At 37.3% G+C, this 7871-nt stretch overlaps 1 protein-coding gene across 3 annotated transcripts in view; it reads left to right on the top strand.

Moving 5' to 3' along the window:
- Zc3h12c (zinc finger CCCH-type containing 12C) overlaps positions 1 to 7871 on the top strand; it is a 55780-nt gene that overhangs the window by 26302 nt on the left and 21607 nt on the right. The gene's annotated exons all lie outside the window — the stretch shown is intronic.

Raw genomic sequence — 7871 nt, 5'->3', positions numbered from 1 at the left:
CCCTCCCTTCCTCCCTCCTTGTTTTGTTTTGTTTTGTTTTTGGAGACAGGGTTTCTCTGTAGCTTTGTAACCTGTCCTGGAAATGGCTCTTATAGCCTAGGCTGGCCTTGAACTCACAGAGATCCACTTGCCTCTGCCTCCTGAGTGCTGGGATCAAAGGCGTGTGCCACCACCGCCAGCATATATAAAGCAGTTTTTAAAGTTACTAATAAGACATTTAACATTATTTTTGTGATAATAATTCTTAGAATGTGGTAAAGTATATCTCACTCTGGAATTGCTGTATTTTAGTGCTCAGTAGCACATGTGACCATTGACTACCATAGTAGGTAGTGATTTTAGAGTGTCACAGATCCATAACCACCTGACATTCAAGGCATAGCTTAGACATTGATTCATAAGAACTGTTTATTTGACAATGATCTATATTGAAATCTTAAAGCAGCTGTTTCCTGCAGGTTACTTAAAGTATGAAGAGGACTAGTATGTACTGTTCATGTAGCTCTTGCAGACGGAAGCAGCAGGGTCTTTTATCAGCAAAGTCAACTTACAGGGTCTAAATTACTTACCATGGCTAAACATTATTCAAAACCAAATATGTCTGGCTCCAAAGGGTACACCCTTTATCATATAGTGGAAGAGAAAATGTGACAAAAGTTCTAGCCAAATCTTACAAGGCTGTAGTGGGGGCTGGGGATGTAGTTCAGTGGTAGTGAATTTACCTAGTACATAGAATTCTATGAGTTAATCCCTAACAGTGCAGTAACACCTTAAATGCTTTGCAATTCAAAGATAATCAAAGGGTTTTAAATAGAAGAGTGCTTTACACCAACCTGTCAGTGATGTGTAGCAAGTAGGAGATAATTTTAATAAAACAGCACATTCTGTTGGGTGAAGAGAACTTTGACAAGTACCATAGAATGTGAAGTGTGCACAGGACTTTCAGTAAAAACCCCGCTGCTGTTTGTTCTTTTCCAAATTTGGTGGCAGCTTTTCTTATAATAATCCAGAAGTACCGAATGATTACCTCGGTGATAACATATAGTTCCAAAACCATGAAATTGCCTTGAAGAAAGTAGCAAGGACAGTTGTAGATCCTCGGGGGAATACCAGTTGTCATGGATATATGTCAGAATTACAGAGCCACCTTAAATCCCAGCATTCGGGAGGCAGAGACAGGTGGATCTCTGTGAGTCTGAGGCCAGCCCCTGAGTTCCAGGACATCCAGGGCTACACAGAGAAACCCTGTCTTGAAAAACAAAACAAAACATTTTCTAGTGTTCTAGACCTAAATGCCTACCATATTTGGCACTGTTATTTTGCTGTGTAGACAGAACCAACAACATTAAGACTATTGATATCTAGAGATCAGTTCATAGAGGGAAGGGTGACCCAGGGTTGGTAATATAAAGACACCGTTAGAAAAATTTGTAGTGCTGAAAAAAAACCAAGAGACAAAAAAGAAGAAGAAGAAGAAGAAGAAGAAGAAGAAGAAGAAGAAGAAGAAGAAGAAGAAGAAGAAGAAGAAGAAGAAGAAGAAGAAGAAGAAGGCGGCTTTTAAGAGAGAATATCCTGTGATGTGCTTTAAAAAACAAAAGTCACAGCACGTCACAACCAGGAAATTGTCTTCAAGAATCTCATGTTAGGAAGTTGATCTAAAAACAGTTACTCTGTAACAGTGGTTCTCAACCTGTAGATCATGACCCCTTTGGGGGTCAAATGAGCCTTTCATAGGGGTCACATATCAGATATCCTACAGATCAGATATTTACATTAGGATTCATAACAGTAACAAAATTACAGTTATGAAGTAGCAACAAAAATAATTTTAAGGTTGGGAGTCAGCACAATCTGAGAAGCTGTATTAGGGTCGCAGCGTTAGGAGGGTTGAGGACTGGTGTTAAAAGCTGGCAGGATTGGGAAGCTGAGGTCCACTGCACTAAGATTAACACAGGAAGGGAAGGGCACGGAGGAAAAGTTGAGGAAGGATTTTGTTGAGTTTTAATCTGACATGTTGAGCATTACCTACAGAAAAGTGTTAATGCAAGACACATAGTGTAGTTAAAACATTCAAGCAATCACTTTTATATAACTATACAAACAAACATCTGCCCGCACCTAATTCGGGCACCATTCTGTAACCCTTCCTATAAAAATGGGGCCATACAGATCCATTTCTTTCCCTCATCACATATTTTAATATGACACCTAAGCTGAAGTGGTTCAGACATTTCAGGAGAGAACAGTTGACAGGAAATTATTAGTATAGCAGTATTATTCTGTCAGTCACAATAAGACATTCCACCGTGTCTATAATTTTGAAAGTACCAGAATTCATGAAAATTTAAAGGTCACTTATACATTCTGCCATTTACAAATTCTGCTTACAGTTCCAAAGTCACTTATAAATACATATTTACTTCAGGACCAAACTTTTCTGTAACGAAACTACAGAGAGATTGCCTCCATTTCATGATGCATAAATATTACATGCCTTAACTTTTAAGATTAATTTTCTATTCATGCCAAACTTAGCAAACCTGTTTTGTATCTAATATATCTGTACATATAATAGATTATATGTGATAAGTAAATATGAAACTAGCTTAGAATAAAATCTTATTTTGTTATATTTCTTATTTTAGGACAGATTCCATAAGTAAGGAAACGTATTTGTGGGGAGGGCCTTGGGCCTTCCTCAAAGCAATGTGCTAGATTTTGTTGACTCCCCATTGGCAGCCTTACCGGTACTCTCTGAGAAATGGATGGGGGGGGGGGGACGGGAGGGAAGGTAGAAGGAACTGGAGGAAAGGAGGAAGTGGGAACTGGATTTGGCATGTAAAATGAGAAAAGATAGTTTAAAAAAATAAATTTAAAAGAAAATGTATTTCATTCTCAGATAAATGCTAACTACAGACTTGATATACACAGTCATACTTATATGCAAATTTAAAGTAAGAAAACAATACTATTTTTGTTCCAAAACACAAAATGGGATGAAGATTGAACACAGGACCTGATACATGCTAGGCAAACTGCTGCTGAAATTTTCCAGCTTCCTTGTGGGCTTTTTCAATGCTTAATTCTTTGGGGCTGGAGAGATGACTCAGCAGTTAAGAGTACTGACTTCTGGTCCCGAGTTCAATTCCCAGCCTTCACATGGTGACTCACAACCATCTGTAATGGGATCTGATGCCCTCTTCTGGCATGCAGGTGTCCATGAAGACAGAGCACTCGATACATAAAAAATAATTAATTAATTAAAAGAAAGGCTGAAAAAAATCAAAAGACCATACTTAGTTCTCTATGTAATTCTCTTGGCTTTTCCTCCAGTTGGTTCAAGTCTCCAGTCTCTGTTCCCAGATTTTTAAAGGGGAAATTCTTATTTTGCAACATTGTTCATCAGGATGAGAGATAGTTGTTACCAATGGCTAATGTGTAATAGACAGTCAATAAATTACAGGTACTGTTACCTTAAAGAACTAATCTCTCAATCAAGAGTATAGTAACAAATGAGAGTTTGGGCTGGGGCTGTAGCTCATTGGTAGAGAACTTGACTCCCATGAATGAGGCCTCAGGGTCAGGTTGAAATGAGAGAGAGAGACAGAGACACAGAGAGAACAAAAACTTAAACTGTTATCCAGATTTTATTTTAATTCATGAATCATTTTTTTTGAGAATTTCATACATAAGTATACTATTTTTACATAATTTTTACCCCCCACTCCTTCCATTTTCCCAAGCCATATTACTCTCTCAAATTCATATTGTTTTCTTCTATAATTATTATTGTCTTATATATACTTACATGTGTATACACACTCCCACACCCATTAGGTAACCTATCAGGGAGCTTGTTCCTGAAGAAAGCTGTTTTTCCTCCCTCAGAAACCATTTACAACTCATAGTTCATCTAGGGGTGTGGCCTCACGAAATTTTCTCATCTATGTTGAAATGCCATCTGGTATTGTCTTGTGCAGGTTATAACCATTGTAACTTAACATTCCACTTTGTTCTTATGAACTATGAATGGTATATTTTAATAATTACATTGATTTCAGTTATCATGGCCTCAATGACAGTTTCCGCTGTCACTGTAAAGGAGTCTCCAGAACATATTTATCATGGATCTTTTCTGTTGCCCTAGGGAGCATGCTGCTTCTTTGAGCTTGGTTAATGTTTTTCCTTCTGGTGGTAATGGTAGTTGTTGTTAAGAACTGGATAAAGTCTGTTGAATACACACTTGACACAAACTGACAGATGAGTTGCTGAAATTCTTCTTGTTATGATTACTGTTTCTTCAAAATCTATGGTTCCATTAAATTTGGGATAGCTCAGCAGTGAGATATAAAACTGGTCTCTCTCCATATGTTCCCATTAGTTTAAATGAATATATTTCCTTAAGTCCAGTTATTTTAATTTTTTCAGGTTTTGATGACTTACATTGTTAAGAAAGTACAAACTCGTGTGCTGCCAAGAGTAAGAATTAGCTGCTGTTTGGACCCAGATTTCCAAAAAGTGTTTTATTTCTTTAGTGTGCTTCCAGGGCCTCATCATCTAAGATTCAAATGAACTAAATCTCCACATTCTACTTAAGTCTCTTCCAGATTTTATATAAAATAATAATGATAAATAAGAAAAAATCAAGGGGACTGGAGAGATGGCTCAGCCATTAAAGGATAGGCTCACAACCAAAAATATAAGAAAAGACCAAGAGCCTGTCATTACTGTCACAAAACACTGTAGCACACATTATTGTAAAGGCAGCTGGGACCCCTGTCCTCTTTTTGATAAGACCTGACTATTGAACCCAGCTCCATCATTGCAAATCTTCTATCTTGGTCAGTGAAGTTGGGTTTCTGGGTTGGGTTGAATCTCCTGACTGATAGGTAGACCAGAAATCCTTAGTACATGTTCGTACCAAGTATCAGATATTGTGTTGCCTAATCCCTCACATAAACTTCATTTGCTAATGGGATCTGTCTTGTATTCCCTCTGTTCGTACTGACAGACCACTAGGTGGACCTTATCCATGGAAGACTGGTATAGTGGATTCGTCTTTAAGTTAGGTGATTCTATAGGGAAATTTGGAGAATATTTGAGAACTAAAACTGGAGATAAGAATATATATAGAACTTAACTGCTGACAACTGGAGCGGAAGATGGACTGATAAAATCAATACTTTTAAATGCCAATAAAATGGCACAAAACAGGAAAATAATCCAACTATTTGTGTAACAGTTTATATTCTACCTCCCACAAAAACTTGTGTTGGAATTAGTACAGAGCTGGCATGTAGAACAGTACCCCAGGTGAATCATCAGGGTCATTTTCTTAAAGTTCGAACGGAAATCAGAAGCAGATGTTAAATGTGAATACAGACAGCAGTATGCACAAATCGTGACGACTTCCCTTGATATGAAAACAGGGATCTAAGTCACTCACTCAGAATATGTGGGCAGAGTTCAGCAGTTTCTACACTCAGATTGAAGTTTCCGAGTCATTCCGAGTCATTACAAAATTTCTTATGGATGTAATCTGCTCTATGAAATTACACGAACTTGAGGACTTTTAATTTCAGCAGTGAACACTATCTTGCCCAAGCTAAAATTTACCTTCAGTGGTGTTCGTTTTTTCTCCTGTTGCCTGCTTACAATACCTGCATACCACACCTGCTTATCCACCAACTTACAGTTGTTAAAATCATTGTGCTTTGATTAGACTGCCAGAGAAACCACAACTGGCTAAAGCTGATTCACATACCTTTTGCCTCCTTCAGTAAAACTGTATCAGAAACATGCATAATAGACTTCCTGATGTACTGTAGTAGCCGCTAGCAGCTTATGGCTATTATCTCAAAATATATCTAGTTGGAATTGAAAATCCAAAGAGTGAAACACGTACAGATTTTCAAGCTCATTACAAATAATATATAAATTATTTCAGTGACTTTTATATTAATTATATGTTGATATAATTGTATGTTAACTGAAACATAATCAAATTGATTTCAAGTGATTTTACTTTTTTAAAATATGCTCTGCTAGGTCACTTAAAATTACATATATGATTCTCATTTTCTGTTGGAAAGCCTCTCAGTAGAATGCTTGTAAGTCCGGCTTGCTATGTGAGTTCAAGGGCAGCGTGATTTCCCTCAGGTATATCACTGGTATTGCTTGCAAGTTAGCTCACAGTGCCCTATTTTCTCTGACTGTTTTTATAGGGTATGGAAAGAATCAGAAATTGGATGTGGTTTATTGTACCAGTGTAGAGGCTGATTGAGACAAATCCTAATTATATCCCATAGTACCATTACTTTATAATTCTAATTGTCTTTGATACCACATTTTAAGAGAACAATAACCTCTCCTGTTGCCTTCCTTGTGTTTATTTAAACCATAACCTAAAAAATTGCCAACTAGTAAAATTAAGCACAGGTCTTCACATAACTAGTATTACTGATGGCAATAACTGTGAAAACCTGGCTAGAGTCCACATTTTTCTACTTTTACTGATTCACATATTAATTTTTCCTTAGCAGATACCTTTTCTTTGTCATTGTTAGACACATGGCCCACTCAGATTTAGTTAACAAGATGTGCCTTCGTGTTAATCCTAGTCAGGCCATGGACATTGTAAGAGAATGAACATGGTCCTCCTCTTCCTCTACTTCCCAAGCCTCAGCACCACCTCTCTTGCTGTGTTCATCATCAATTTCGCTTGAAAAGTTTCATTTTCCTAAATCAGTGATCTTTCAAACTTTTCTTTTCCCTGAAAGCAATACAGTCTTGCAAAACTTGCTTGGAAGCAAAGTGGAATGCTGTTTGACTAGGAACATGTATGTGGGGCTTTATTGCCCACTGCAGAAATGTCCTTGCCCCTCTCCCCAAAAGAGCCACTGTGCCCTACTGTGGAGTTTCTGTCTGGAGCACAGTTTGTCAACTATGATTTAAGCGACCTGTAACAGCAGGATTTACTGTCCAGGGGTGATGGCTAGCGGTAGTCACCCAAGAACTAGGCTGAGATCCACAGTAATTTGCTGCTGTTGGGAAAGAGATCAGAGGCAGTGCGGTGGAGTAGCTGTCTGAGTGACAGCAGGTGTGCCTGGATAAGAAAGCACAGCTTGTTAACCTCGGTCCTGCGGGAAAAAGGCTCCAAGTGCTTTCAGGTCCACAGCATGAAATTAATTGTAGGTTCTCGAATACAATGTGATGTAACTGGGTTACAAAAATAGAAAATAAAATGTTCTGCATTTCTGTGTTGAAGGTGTTAGTAATTCGCACTACCTAAGACATAGCATAAATGAAATACATTTTCTCCCCAAAATTATTAAACATTGAAAGATGCCTTAATGAAGGTTTTTAAGACATTTTTTAGGTTTCTTTAGAATTAAAATTTATTTTTATGTATCTAAGATGGTTCATGCATAAGGTCTAAAATTTGAAGAAAAATAAAATGGATTCAATATTTGGAGAACTCCTAGATTTTATCTAAATAATTTAGTGTCCATCAAATATTTAATATTATATTACTATTATTCTGTGAACTCTTAATTTTCCTTAGTATGGATCTAAACATAAAGGACTTCAGTATTAGAAATTAAAACGTGGTTCATAAGCATTAAAAGATGTTTTTCATCCTTTCTGTCTTTCTTTCTAGAACCTTGGCCAACAACTCTGCTATGTAGTTGTCACTATGGGTAGTTTGGCATGAAGATCCATCGAATCTTAGGCATGTGTCTATTCATACTTCATCTTCTCAGAGAGAGTATCATCTCTCTCTGAGTATATTTAGAGTATAGCCCATGTGTAGATCAAGTATTGTTGTTGTTGTTTTAATAGAAGAAATAGAGGATGGCAGAAGAGCTGTT

Source organism: Microtus ochrogaster, chromosome 5, assembly GCF_000317375.1.
Source record: "Microtus ochrogaster isolate Prairie Vole_2 chromosome 5, MicOch1.0, whole genome shotgun sequence".
Taxonomy (NCBI): Eukaryota; Metazoa; Chordata; class Mammalia; order Rodentia; family Cricetidae; genus Microtus; species Microtus ochrogaster.
Note: the sequence above shows the minus strand (reverse complement) of the source record. Positions and strands in the feature narration are given on the sequence as shown.